This window comes from Camarhynchus parvulus, chromosome 9 (genome assembly GCF_901933205.1).
Source record: "Camarhynchus parvulus chromosome 9, STF_HiC, whole genome shotgun sequence".
NCBI lineage: Eukaryota > Metazoa > Chordata > Aves > Passeriformes > Thraupidae > Camarhynchus > Camarhynchus parvulus.
The window spans coordinates 13,684,246-13,699,867 of NC_044579.1; positions in this window are offsets into that span (position 1 = coordinate 13,684,246).

The window sequence follows — 15,622 nt, forward strand, 5'->3', positions numbered from 1 at the left end:
AAGACAGCAGTGAAATTAAATTATTTTTTGGCACAAGCCTTTACCATAAGGGATAATGAGGAAATTTCTATTCCAAAGGCATTTCTTACAGGAATTCACAGTGTGGACTTGAGAGAGATTGAACGCCTTACAAAGGAAATAATAGAGCAACCTAAGAAATTCAAGTGCAGTGAATCGCCACCTTATGGTTCTTGTTGCAATGCTCTGGAAGAAATGAACTATGGAATAGCAAAGTTACTGAAGAGTAATTTAATGAACTTAAAAGTATCAGCACTTCTTGAGTTTAGAGGCCCTCTTATTTAACCTGAGTCTTCCATTGGAGACAAAAGAGATCTCAAAATACAGAGCCAGGGGAATAACTTTAGCCTGAAGAAGCTACTTGAGAATCTAATTAAGCATAAAATAGTGTAATTATATTTTAATTGGTTCAAATTAGAGTGACTTGTGCAAGAAACAATAATGCCTTTGCAACCAATTACTTGTGTTTGAGTAAAGTTAAGAGCAGTGGAGAGATGTGACCAACCAGCTCAATAAAAAGCCTGTGGCTTGTCATTCACCCTGTGCACCAGCTCAACTACCTGCAGAGCCACAAAGAAAAGTGCTTCAGGTTTGTTAGTTATTTTTTGTTTTGGAAAGTGACAGATAATTCATCTTGAGAAATTAGTTAAACTATAAAAAAAGTAAACTACAATTTTATTTTGTTAATTTTCATATTTAAATATTTTTAGATCCATTTCAGTTACACACACTCAATCAGGTGCACATTTATCTCACTTTGTACAGCAAACATTTACCTAGGCAGAAGTGGGATGCATGGTCAGAAACCAAACCTGTGATACACTGCAGGAACATCCCAGTTCAGTGCTTCAATGCATCATCAACAGTCCGTGGGATTTCCTGCAGGTAATGGAATGCCTCCTCCAGGCCTCTTCCTGCACCCCTTCATCCCTTTTCTCTAAATCTGAAGGTGCAAAGCTTCAGCTCACCCTCGCTATGCTTCTCTCTGTCTTCCTGTGTAGATGAATTTTGCCTTGAACTCCCTGGTAGTATCCCATTTTATTCAGAAAAACCTTCAGATCCTCACAGCTCTCACTGCAGGGCTCCGGTTGGGTTTTTTCCCTTTACAGTGTAATCAGCTTATGCTGTTGACATACTCCATAATTTCATAGACCTTGTGTGCCTTGATATCAACTTATCAATAAAATACTTTAATCACAGGAGAAGTCTCAGAAATCACTCTCTTAAATGTTTATTCTGCTACATTAAACTATGCAGAGGGAGGGAGAAAATTACTTTGCAGCCAAAAAATTCATGAGGAGCTGAGTGATTGCAGTCTTCCAGAGGCAGCATGAAACAGGCAATTCAGACTTTGCTTTCAAAGGGAATGAATTAACTTACAAAGCTGGTCAGGTACATCTGTGATGTTGACAGGACCAACCTTCCAATTCCAGATTGTAGCTACTTGAAAACTCATCTGACAAAGTGATCTGGGTTGAGATCTCCCTCATCAATTATCAGCAAGGTGTTTAATATCCCCTGGAGGATGGATAAATGACTTATCATCCTTCTTCTTTCCCCAAAAATTTCAAAGATGATATTTTGAGCTTGATGCTGGAATAGCACACTTTAAAATATTTGAAAATTGTGCATTAGAGAGAGAAAGAGGAAAAAAAGCATTCTGAACTATGAGTTAATTTCCAGGGCTGATGAAATTATAAATGATGGAATTAATCTAAAAGAGACCAATCTGCTGCTGCTTGTTTTTATTGAAGACCCAGGAAAACAAATAGCCTTATGACAACCTTATGAAAAGTGTACTAAAATACCAGAAGCCAGGGAAAGGAGACCCTATAAAAAAGTACATGAAAAAGTTAAAGAAGGGAGAAAGTGAAAACAAACCATTAAAAATATAAAATAGCAGAGATTTTTATGACAGCACTAGTAAAGGACTAGGGCAGGTGTATGATTCAGGCTGCATAAAGCAAAAGTATTTAAATCAATGAAAGGGTCCTGTATGCTGTCATTAAAGGTCTTTGTACCTGCACAGGTTCAGTTACAAAAATGTTTGCAATGGAAGGTTACTTAACTGCCTGAGAGCAATTCTAAGGTGCTTTTAATAATGCTCTTTAATAGCACTAAACCTGCAGCAGAGAAACAGCTCTGCTAATTTGGACCTACACCTTCCTAATATTGCCTGTTTTGTGTAAGCATAACTCATATCAACCTGAAAGACAAAAACCTCATTTACTACACACTGTTAGAGACTGAGTAGAAGTGAGAGCTGTAACTTCCAAACATCTGGTTTCTATAAAGCCACTAAAAGCTTATATTGATCCACTTTGGGTGTATTGGAGTATTCTTCCTGATCTTAAAGGACTGTTTAAAATGCATGTCTGCCAGCAGCATAATAAAACTAAGTAAGAGGAGAAACAAACTTTTTTATACTCCAAGATAAAAGAATAAAACCACTACAACAGTGCACAAGAGGAATCTGACAATTTGTATCTTTTGTACAATTTATAGCTGTACCTGAAATACCCTCTAGAATTTCAATAACTTCACTGGCAGGATTGCCCTTAGGAGGGAAATCAGAGAAAAACAAATATTCTTGAAGGACTGGTGCCACTGGCTGGGGCAAAATTACAATGCCAGGAGAGAAACCCTAGCCCTACTGCAAATATATAGTCAACTCCTACTGCTTTTGTTAATTTAACATAACAACTCCATTCCAAAAGCATGAATGGCAGCAGCAGCATGGCACACCCTTGACAGAAAGAAGCCAACTTTCCTCTAAAAGCAGTCATTAGGGAAAAATACTCAGCATATAAAAACATTGCCTTTCATTGCAGTTTTGCATTGAAGGTTATGCAACACAATTCAAATGTAACATTTAAATCGTCTCAAAAGAGCACAATGATCATTCAACTGTGTAGCCAACAGCAGCAAAGAGAAAGATCAGTGTGCTATAAATGTTACAAGAAGTTTTTCTGTTGCTGAGTTTGACCTATTGAACTTCCTTCTGGAAATCAAATGGCTATTTAAAACAGAAAATATTTTAAGGTTTAGTAGTAATTTCCAAAAATCAATAATCAAATTTATGCCCAAGACTGTGTGTAATCTCATTGAAACTTTTTTCTGCCCACCATCACTTTCCTGTACTTGGCTACAAATTAGCAAACCACAAAAACCACTACATCCAAATGAAGATCTGCAATCAAGCTATTGAAGTGAGCAAGTCCCAGGGCCTGCCAGGGAATTATCCCAGGGCTGGCACTCGCATGGCTGTCCTTCCATCACCCCTGACCCCGTGTCATCTGAGCTGAGCCATGGGAGCACAAACCCCTACCCCAAAATGCACAGAGCTGGGGGCTTGTCCAGTCCCCCCTCTCCAAGCCAAGGCTCACAAGCCACTGGTCATAAACTTCAAAATCCAGCTCAGTATTTCCCTTTCCATAAGGAGAGGCAGAGAGGAGAAGCACATGGTGAGCAGAAGAACATTATTTCTTCAGCCATCAATTATTCTGCCAGATGCTGCCCACAGTCCCTTTTTTTTTCTCTCCAAAAAGCGCAGGGCATCAGAGAGCAGCAGTGCCTGGCCACAGTCTCTTAATCATAGGGAACAGGATTAAGAGAAAAATTGGATTGAGTGCTTCCTCAGCTTAGCTCCACTGTATCCTTCTGCGCAGTACTGCTGCCATATGACTTCACCTGGGAGCCAACATTGTAACCAGGAGCTAAAGTATTGTAGTATGAAAACAGAAGTGACACCTTTAACAAAGATTCTGCACAATGAATGCCATTTATTGACATCCATCTGCAGCTTTTGTAATACCTGGTCTAGAGATTTTTCCCAGGACATGAAAGACAAAATTTACAACAGATTTACAAAATTTACAATACAATTTACAAACAGCACAGCTGCTGCTGGGGCCTAGCACTGATTGCCCCAGTGGTCTGCACTGCTCCAACCCAAGCACACATGCATTTATTATTGCTCACCTTCAGAACACAATGCCTGGCTTTCTTCTGGTTTGTTTTGGGTTGGTTTTTTCCACCCTCAATGATGAAACAACATAAATCAATGTCCCATAAGCATCATTGCACCCACTAAATGGCCAGCAGGGAAACTTTAGCTGGAAGCAAGACTCACCTTGAAAAGCACCCCTGTGAACCTCAGCTGAGAACTTAGCAGCTTTTTTACTATTAATATTACCCATTAAAACAATCAATTTGTTGAAACAAACACTCATGGAGTTTATAGAAATATATCTTTTTGATTATTGGAATGTTTCATAAAAGTTGTAATATTTTTAATGGGTTTGAGCTCAGGTTTTAGAAATCAAAATGTTAAATGTTTTAGTTTGACTCTATAATAAAATATAAAAGTATACTGCCCTGCTACCCCCCTCCCCCCCAGAAAAAGGAAAAAAAGAAAAAAATAACCCAGTAAAAAACACCAAATTTAGGTTCATGTTTTGACAGGGTTCAATAATCTTTTTCCGTTTTCTTACATAATGCAGGGGGTTTATTTTAAACTTAAGCATCTCCACTGTCAAAAGAAGTTTTACTAAGAGTGAAAGTGCAGAGATGAAAGAAATAAAAGAAAATTGACTACCAATTTAAACCTCAAACTTCAAATTACTGACTGCAATACATAATAAAGTTTAAGAATTTGACTTTCCTTCAAAAATAGACATCTCAAGAAAACAAAGTAAAATCAGAATCATGAGTTTCTTTCAAGTGGAATATGAGAGTTAAGAAAACTGTGGTAATATTTTAACAAAAATTAGATATTCTAGGGAGGGAAGGGTTTGCAAACAGAATAACTTTGTATCATTTGGGGATCATATGTCACTTAGGAATTTTTTGCAATTTAATGTAACATACCACACAATATGACCCATATAACATTAACTAATCATCTTAGTTATTAAAATGAATAATTACAAATGTTAAACCAGCGGCCCTTGTCACTCATAAAGAGATAATTGGGTTTTTTCAATCCTGACTGATGCTTACAGAGCTAGATCCAACAATGGTTATACCAGAATTCTGGTCATTATTTCCCCTCCACAGAAAAGAATCTACTGATGAAACTAGTCAGAGGAGAGGTGTCTGAGCCCCAAACTGGGGGCACTGACAGAGCAGAGGCAGGAATGTCTGTCCACAGAAAGTGACCTTGACAAAAACTACCAACAAAGAGGAGCATCAGCAGCTGCTGGTTGTGTGAGTTGTGACAAAGCAGCAGCAGTGGGTGACCAGGAAGGAAGATGTCAATTAGGGTGAGAAGTGCTGCACAGATGGCTCAGCAAAGTGCAGACACATCAAAACCTGCACACTGCCAGAGCAAGGGCTTTGTTTCAAGTACAAGTTCAAGGCTTAGGAGCAAACTTTTAAAGTGTGACTGTGAAGTGCTCCCTGCCCCAGACCCTCAGCACTGCCTGCCTGCTGGTGCAGAGCTGCTGCCCCTGCTAAAGGGGCTCTGGGAAACACAAGAAGGAAATCTCTGGCACTTCAGAGCCAGAGCAATGGGCTGGAGCATCTGTGGGACAGAGTTCGACTCCAATTGTGAATTCAGGAATCAGAAAATGTAACAGCAAAGGTCAGAGCAGGTACAATGAGATTTAAAAAATCTGTCATAATTTCAATGAAAAAGGAAGCTTGGCTGTAAATATGCTATATTCTTAGAAAATGACTTGTTGCAGTGAAGGACAATGGCCTGAGGAAGCCCCAGAAGCGAGTGTGCGTGTGGGCATGGTGTCAGCAGGAACCAGTCTGAATTCTCTTTACCCTTCCTCTTTGGGTTGCATATGTTGCTCAAAGAACTGCTGAACAGAAAGTATTGCAAGAACTTTAAAAAGCAGGCTAGGATGAAAGAAGACAGGGCCAAACTTTAGGGACAAAAATATTTGAGATGCAATGACAGAGCTTCATGTGATTTTTGATTATCCTCATCTCTCAGACAGATGTCTCATGACATGGCAGAAGGAATTAATACTTTGACTTTGATACAACAAAAACCCAGAATCATATTCAATTCTAGAGATCAAAATTTAGGTTAGAAGGCAGCAATAATCTTGAAAGTCTATATAAAATTGTAAAGCAAGATTTAGGAATCATTCAGGGAGCTTTTTAGCAGGCTAAATGCAATCCTTCTGCAAGGTAAACTTATATAACCTGTAATGTAGGGATTTATTCTGTGCCATTTATGACAAAGTTCACATTTAATTTTGAAAACATCTGAAAGTACTTTTCCTAATCTACTTTCTAGTACTAAAAACTGTTTTTTAAAATACATTGTTTGAAGTACAAGTACAAAGAATTAATGACTTGTGCAATTAAGCATTTGCTTCTGCATCCTGAGCATTATGTTCATTAGAGCTTAAGCCTGATTTTTTTTTTCTAAAAACATAAAACAACATGAAAAGAGTTTTAAAACTAGGCAGCCATGTTTTCAGCATTGATATAAACAGCACTATTTTTACAGGTCTGATAAGTGACCTCATGGATTGGTTTCAGCCAGACCAGCACACATCTCCCCATTGGGGAAGCAGTTTCACTGCCTGTGCTCATCTGGTGTTGAACACACGTTCACAGACTACCAGCAGATGATCCTGCAGACTCAACACAGCCTGAACTACTGAATTCTTGTGGTTTTAAACTCCCACTGAATCTTACATACCCAGATTTATGTGGATTTGATACACCTTAAAGCCATAATTATTTCTCTACACATAGTGATCATTAGAAAATTCTGACGTAGATTTTTAAAGGTGTCTAAGGTGATTTGGCAAAAAAAAAAGATAAAAGCACCAAAATCTATCAAGAATTACTCTAATTTTTAATGATTATAAGAATATTATTTTTAATGGAATAGGTTATCAAAGATAAGTTTAAAATTCCAATATTTCATTTAAGAGCAAAACCAAAACCATACTTTTTCTGCTCAAGGGGGAAAAAAAATTGTGCAGCCCTTTTTATAAAAAACTATTGAGAAATTATGCATAATGGAAAAAAGCAAAATCATTCTTGTTGCCAGAAATAAACTGACACTGGCCAAAGGCTGGTTTGCATTTGACAAAATGAGGGAGTGGAAAAGGAGAAAAGCCTAAAATCAGATTCGTGGGTCAATTCCAATCAGTCACAATTCCCTTTTACAGCTTTTAAAAGGTTCTCTGTAATGATGGACAAAACCACTACAGGCTCATTATTTTTACTGTAGTAGAGTATGGGTATTAAAATTTATGAGTAAAATAAAATTGTCCCCAGGCCATAGATCTCGCATATAATAGGTGCTCATTCACTGGGTTCTTTTCATATTAATGAATGCAGAAAATACAAGTTAGGCTAAATTACAGGCATATAAATACAGTGAGATGGTTCAGATGGCACATAAAATGCAATGGTACACTCAAAATTATTTTTATTACTAGCACAGAGCACGGATATACATTTCTTCATGTTGATTGTTTCCTCTCGCTTTAGCCTTTATGTTTGTACTAATTAATCTATATTTAAAATTTCATCAGATGGCACTGCAGTTAGGAAAATGCTATTAATACTTTTTAAAAAGAAAATTAATTCCCTGATTCTCTGTTTGTATTGCATTCATAACTGGTTTTTGACAGCAGAGCATTTTAAATGCAAGTCCAGGTATTTTGGACATATTCAAATAATACATTCTACCTTATAAAGAGAGTCACTCAAGACTGAATTGTATTTCACAACTCTAAGACTTAGACTGCTATAATTTAGCTTTGATATTCTCAGAGAAATAAAAAAGTTTTTTAAAAGTTCTTTCTCAAAATAACTCTTTATTCACATAGCTAGTGGCTAGGGAGATAAGGCAAACTGTATACACCTAAAGAAAGGTTAAAATTTCTTTCCTCTCTAAGGAGATGTAGGTAGTCAATTCACTTCAGTTTCTTTTCTAAACTTCCTCTTAATACCTGCAGTTGCAAGCCCTTTGGAGCTCCTGTCAAATGCTTCATTACAGGAAAGACTTTAACAGGGCAAGAGAAATTCTGTATACTGTTTTAACTGGGTCTGTGTCAGCTGTGTCAAATTTCAGCCTTAAATACACTTGTAGGCAAATAAAACTGATGCACAAGCAGTTGCAAGCTATTAGCTTTATGAAGACCTATAATTAAGACAAAAATTTCAAGGTGGAAATGGGTAAGACTGACATTACAGCAGTAAATCACAACTCTTTCAACTGCTTGACTCATTTTAGCTCCCCTCCAAGAAATTTTTCCCTTTCCTTCCAAATGACTGAAGAATTTGGGAACATTCTAGCTGAGAAAAGAATTTCACTACTCATAAGCTTGTAAAGCAAAACTTCTTTGGAATTCAAAGGCTCATATGTTAGCACAAAAGTCTGCTTCATTGATGAAAAATATATTACTGTAAGTAATACAGCCTAGGAGCCATTTTACCTGGGAAAAGTTACATGGACTAGTGTGTGTGCAGAGAAATATATTCATTTCATCAATCCATGGCGAAAATGAGGAAAAACATTAATTCCTGAAGAAAAAAATTACAACTCCCAAAAACTTCTGTTTGCTTTAAAAATCAAAGCAGAATCAACACTATTATAACAATATGTGCATGCCTGGAACTGCCTCCAACTATTTCTGTACAATTTCAGGGGAGGGATTACAGCTCAGTTTGGTTTGGAGGGTATTGGCTTTGGTTTTTTTTCTTATTTTTATAAGAAAGAGAACACAATTAGTTTCAAATCAAGATCCAGCAGCTGAAAGTGAGACTTATCTCTTCCAGCTGTGTGCAAAAGTCAGAGCCCCTTTACACCCCAGCTTCAGAGACAGGGTATGCTCCCAACAGATGTGTTACTTTAAACCACACACACCAAGTGCTGCACACACCTCACTGAAACAATGCACATTTGAGATCCCACTACTGGATGTGGCCTAAGAGAAAACAGATGTGGGCCACAATGGGATAAAGTGAGAAGAAAAAGAGTAAAATTTTATCTCATTTTTGTTTATCCAGTTGTTATGAGACGTGGAATATAGAGGAGAAATTAAGATAAAACAGCAGAAGAAAGCAACAGAGATAATAACAATACTGTATAAAATAATCTGTATATTCCTGTATGACTGGTACTGTATTATTAAATTGCAATATAGTTACATATCATAGTATCAGTAATACTGACACAATAAAGGCAATGAGGGGGGGAATACCTCTGTATTTTGTGTTTTGCTTCCAAGAAGGACATTTTCTGAAAGACCACTCTTAGAGCTGTGTTCTCCTGTTGAGCAGATGGCAGGCCCAGCAAGATGCCACCAGTGTACACAAGAGCTGTAAGAGCTGCCCTCTTAGTAAGCTGGCAGTCCCTTACATTCCTTTTATATCTTGTTTACACTTGCAATTGTGTCAAAACTACTCAGACTGCAAGGATTGCTCACAAATTTAAATATTATTGGCATAGTGTAGGAATAAAATTTTGCTGCTTCACTGCAAGGACTTTGCTTGTATAAAGGGATGGAGTTGGGTTTTATTTGGTTGGTTGTCCAAAGCTGTTTGAAGAGAATTAAAGGTTCCTTCAGTTTTTAAATTATCAGGCTGCAGAGAGATTTAACTTATGCATCTGCAAAACAGTAATGACTGAACTTATTAAAAGAATTGTAGAGAATTGTTTCAGAAGAGTAAGACAAACAGATCTTTGCATAGGGAGTGGCTCATTTAATCAAAACCCACCAATAATATAATAAAAAATTAACTTTCCTGCCCAAAAAAACCCAAAAACCCCACAACCCAACATATCTAGGGCAGACAGAAGGAGGACTGCACCAGAAAAGAAATTCACCTCTATACACCCCCTAATCAGTTAACCAGAGAGATCAGCACAGCAACCTGGACCTCAGGATGTGTTATCCCAACTAACTGCATCCCAGAGGAAAGCATGCCCCATAACCAGACACAGGGGATGAGATCTCCTGACCTTGCAGGTAGAATCTAGCTAGTGCTGTCATCTCCCCAGGCATGGGAAGATGGGAGTCAAGGAAGATTTTTGGGGCAAATCTTCAGAATCTGCCTTCTCTACCAGCACAGCCAATCCATCCCCACTATTCTGCACAGAACAAGGGCCAGCAAATAGCTCCACCCCAGACATGCTCTGAAGGCAAAGCAGTTATGTACCTTCTCAGGGGGACTGGAGATTTCTGTACATTTGTACATTTCTGCAGTCTTTAGACAGAAAATCAGGGACTTTAAGCGAGGTGTGCTTTTTTATTTAAAAGCCTATATTGCTCCTCTGACACTGTATGACAAGAATGGAAGGGTGTGGAATCAACCAAGAATTACAGACTGCAGCTCCCCTGTTTGATTACATGTCTGTCTTTGTTCTCTGCCCTTTTCACATTTCTTCTGAGTGCCTTTATTTTTACTAGATGGGCAATTACTTTTTTTTTAAATCACAACTGCACGATCTCTTTTACTTTTATCTTACCTTTCTTCACCTCCTCTTTGGTTATCTTTTCATTTTATTCTATTTCTTCCCATTAGTGGGGAAAAAACCAACCTGCCAAACTAAGATGCAAAGTACAAAGAAAAAAGAGCAAAGAAGAATGCTACTAATGTTTTTGCAAAGAGATAAAGAAAATGCATCATTAAAAATAAACGCCAGAAATTTTGATGTAATCACTCTGAAATACATAAAAATCCACCAACAGGTCTATAAGGACTACTCCAAATACTGGATTGATTTTTTTTTCATATTCTTCCCTTCTTTAGGCTTAGTCTGTCTTCTTTCAAACCACCACTGGCAGTCACTACGTTTCTCATGGAGATTGATTTCAGACAGAAAATCTGAGCCATACAAGTCCATGAGAGAAAATACACACCAGCTATACCAAGACCCCAATACTGCTGTAAACAACCTTAGGCTTAAAGGACTCTGAAAAAATATCTAGCACTAATAAATAATAGAAAAGCTACACAGCTTCCTGAGAAATCATCTGGTCCATCTCACATCTCAAAACACATCAGACACGGAGACATTTGACACATGCTTTTCTACCTGCTTTGTTAAACCATGTGTGATGGATAACCCAGACTTTCCTGACTGATAGATTATCCCTGTAGACAGAAAAATTCCATTCATGTCTGGGATGGGCAGTCCAGACTACACTGTGGATAACAAAAGTGGCGCAGCAAGCCCTTCCAAAGCACAGCACAGCCTAGTCCTGAGACCAAAAGCTTCCCAGCCAGGGTACTAATTGCTATTATCTATCCAAGAGCATGGACCCTTGGGCAGACTTGCTGCTATAACATCATGGATCTGTATCCCAGCCAACATTCTGAAGGTTCTTGACCTTCTTGATTAGGTTAAGTATTTTTTTTAAATTTTCCAATCAGATTTCAAACCTGACATTATTTCTCCATCTCCCCTGCTGCCTCTGGCCCCTGGTCTTTCTTGAAGTGCAGTACCAAAATTAGCAGTCCCATAGCTGAAAGTCTTACCAGCACTCAGATAAAAGAATTCTCTTTGCTCCTATCACAGCTTTCCTATCTCTAACACACAAGAGGAATCTATGGCTGCTTTTCTGTTCCTAACATGAAGACACAATTTATCATTAGAAAATTAATTCTCCCTACCCCAAGATACCTTACAGAGATAAGGAAAGAAAAATTAAAAAGGAGAGAGACGCACATCAAATACTGCTTTTCTTTTCCTCTAAAATTTATGATAGAAGAAACAAGCTTAAGGCAGGTTTGTGCACTCAACTGCTAAGCTATGCCAAACATTTTAGCAATTCAAAGCTCTCACCTTTTATAAAGGGCTATGACTTCCAAGGTAACTGAGGGCTGAATGGAGACTGGTAGATTTTCTTATGCTGTTGTTCAACTTTAGTCCTGAGGAAGGCACATCTGCCAGAAACTCACAAATTTAAAGAGGGAAAAGCCTTGGAAAAGTTATTTGCCTTCAACTTTATATATCCTGCATACAGACACAACTACAACCTCAGAGAGAACACTAGCAATTTATATGAATTGCAAATATACCACTTTTTAATAAATAAAAGATCAATACATCCTTTGAAATCATCCTTGCATCTTGTCTTTTGCTAACCCCTTACCCTTAGAAGCTGACATTACAAAACAGGATAACTTCTATTTCATCATCTTGCATGCAGAAAGGAAGCAGAATCTCTCATTATGATGGACAATGGGACTCAGTGCAGCTTCCTAAGTATTGAATAAAGTGAGCTCTTTTCTTTCAGGCACAGTAAAAAACATTTCAGCCTTTTTTTTATTTCCTCCTGCTCTTCTTAACACTTTGTATAGATTAATGAACACTGTTGTTTATGTACCCTACCCCTGAAGAAGCATGACCTTCAAGGCAGTTATGAAATGGAAGTCAGGAACTCCTCTGTACCCATTAGATTTATTTTAGAGTTAATCTGTTCTGGCTTTCATTGGTATGGTTTGGGGTTTTTTCTAATTGTAGTTAATTATCTATATACGACTGTTAAGGGGGTTTGCTTCCATTACCTTTTACCATGAAGTTGTTCTTTCATAAGCAAACAAACTGAGATCATTCCTCATTTCTCAGAGCACATAGAGACTTTTCACATTTCCTGAGTCAGTGCACAGCTGGTGCATCACTCACCAACCATCACAGACAGCAACACTGTAGTAAATTGGTATTAAATTATTCACCAAGCTCTGCGTAAAAGGAAGTTTAAATATCTTTCTGGAAAATGCTATTAATACCTGAAGAACCAGGCATATGAAGCAAAACCTGCTGAACACATCTCAGTGTACATACCCAACAGATCTAACTAAAATATGATTGTTGTGTTTCAGCAAATGAAGCCCCAAGGTAGCCTAAAACTGAAAGTAAATGTTTTGGATACTGGCTTTTTCTTTGGTTTTCTGGGAAAGTTGTTAAACATACATACAGAGATACATCTATTTAAAGTGTTCAAATTGATATCCTCTGATTTTATGTAAAAATAAAAATGACTCCATTGCTTTTACTACTGCAGTACTAAAGCACTGTAAGCTAGCTTTTTTCCTCTCTTCTGCAGTATCAGACAAACTCCTGCATTTTCAGTCACATATCTGCATCAGAGGCCAACTTTCAAAATTGCATCTCACAAAAGTAGTGAACAGTTAAAACCTCTGAAATGTTTTTAAAATCTACAAACATACATACAAGTATATGTTGCCTGAAATTACTACAGCAATAACCACAAAATTAGGATATCATATGAGATCACATAAATAATATTGCATTTCAGAACATAAGTTTAACAACTTAGTTTCAAATTGCAACAGGCTATTTTAATTTCTCTAGACACAATTTTTCCTTTTTAGTACTCCTTCATTGCACAAGCATAAAGTCAATAGGAGAGGTATTACTGCCTCATCCCCTTAGTCCTCCATTCCTCTCATTTTGTTTCATAAGTAGAAGGTATCAGGGCCCCTCTCAGCCAAAATTTCACATGAAACAATAGGAGATACAAGGAAAGAGCTTCATGCAGCCAGTTTCCCCCTCTCTGTCTCCTCATGTGAGGGGGAGTATTTATTCAGTCTGTTATGCCTGGGCCTTCTGGATAACAAGGACTTCATTGCTTTCCTTTGCCATGAGAGATGAGAGCTCATTTTCTGAGAAACTAATTTTGAAATTACTTGTAGCTGCAGTAATTTAAAGCAGGAAAAAAAAAAAGAAAAACAACAAGACAAAGTTATGAGTAGGCATTTGGTAATTTCCATTCTCTTCAAGATAGATTCCTTTTTTATGCAATGTGAAAGACAGAAAGCAGAGCTCATTGCCACAGCGCAATGCCAGCTCGGACAGAGAGCACCACGAATTTGTCCCAGCATTGACAGGAAAGAGACAACACTGCTTATTAGCACAAGTGAGATTCATTACTATAACCAAACAGCAGCATCCCCTACTCATAAATCCACAGGTAATCTTACATTGTTATAGCTGCAGTGCCTGTGCTTCCTCTTTGTCACTTATAAAAATAGTTTTTATTACAGTCTATTCTGGGTGAAGGTCAAGCGAGAGAGACAGGATTGGAAAGTGAAGTCTTTTAAATGGAGACAGCACATAGTGCAGACTCCTTTAATACAAATTCTCCTGCCTGCAGCATAAACCTTGACCTAGAAGGCCCCTGCATCTTGAGCATTTCAGGGCTTGAAATAATTTACTCTATATGCAAGAATTTACAAAAGATGTTTCTGACCTCAACTGCACAACCATTTGTTCTAATAGATGGAGGTAGAGTTACAGGCTGGTTTGGATTAGATTCCAATCTTCTGCCAAGGGCAGGGACATCTTCAATTTTCCCACATTGCTCAGAGCCCCATCCAACCTGGCCTTGAACACTCCCAGGGATGGGGCACCCACAGCTCCTCTGAAAAACCTGTGTCAGGGCCTCACCACCCTCCCTGGGAAGAATTTCTTCCTCACAGAAATTTGCTATCCACCCTTCCTTGGTTCAAAGCCATTACCACTTGGATAGTTCTCTTTTAGAGAGCACTTTACACTAGGGCTTGCTCTGTGATTGCCAGACTTGGGCTATTAAAGAATGGAAGAATGACTTGACAGGCTATGAAAGACAAAACCTTTCTCTATTGCAGCTCTATTGTTCAGTTTTCTAATTTACAGATCACAGTAGTAGAAAAGGTAATTCTATTCAAACACAAAGAAATGTGTTAAATTGTCTGAAAAAAATATTAAGTATTCTACAGAGAAAGGGAAAGAGGTGCCTGCTTGTCTTCTGAAATGGTACCTGCTTTTGAAATAGCCACAGAGGGATATTAAGTGAATCAATAAAACCAGTACATTTATCTGAAAGAGTGGGGACAGCCAGGGTCATAATTATTACTGATGTGTTGCTAATACACGAAAAACAGCAAAAGAAAAATGCTGATTGATTGCTATGAATTTCTGGCAGCTGTAGCTTTTGAAGCATGAAATACATTAGCATTGTATTCTAATGTCTTTGATAATTTTTCAGAACTGATGCTTGTCTTCTAAGCAAGGCATATTATTTATTTACAAAGAAGTCACTGGCTGTAAAATATTAAACATGTAGAAAATAAGCTGACCTCCATTTTTTTCTGCAAAATGACATTTCTTTGAAGGACAAAGGAAGAAATAACTTACACTGTTAGTGAAAGATACAGGTCTAATTTCATGTTCATTGTCCAAATACCTTTGCCCTTTACAGGTTATTAACTGTAACAAGCTCCTGGGTGAATTTATTGCATCGTTACACAGCAACTATAGAATATTTCTAGTAGAAAAACCCACGGTGATATAGCAGCTCTGTTAAAAGGAATATTTTTGAAATACAATGCCTGGTTTGTAAGAGTCATTAAATAAGTTTCTTCAGACCAAGTCTTCACATGTACCATAAAGGTTCTCAAGTGCCATAGCTTTGACTGCTTACACATTTATATCTTAATTTATTTGTTTTTTGTAAACCCCTATCATTCTCTATGTATAACTAACCACTCAAAAAAGTAAACCAAATTATTTTCTTCTTCTCCGATGATTTAAAGTTTGTTTCTGCTTGAACACAGAGATTATATTGGATACAAGATATATAATAGAAACTCTATTACAGGGATTTAAGCA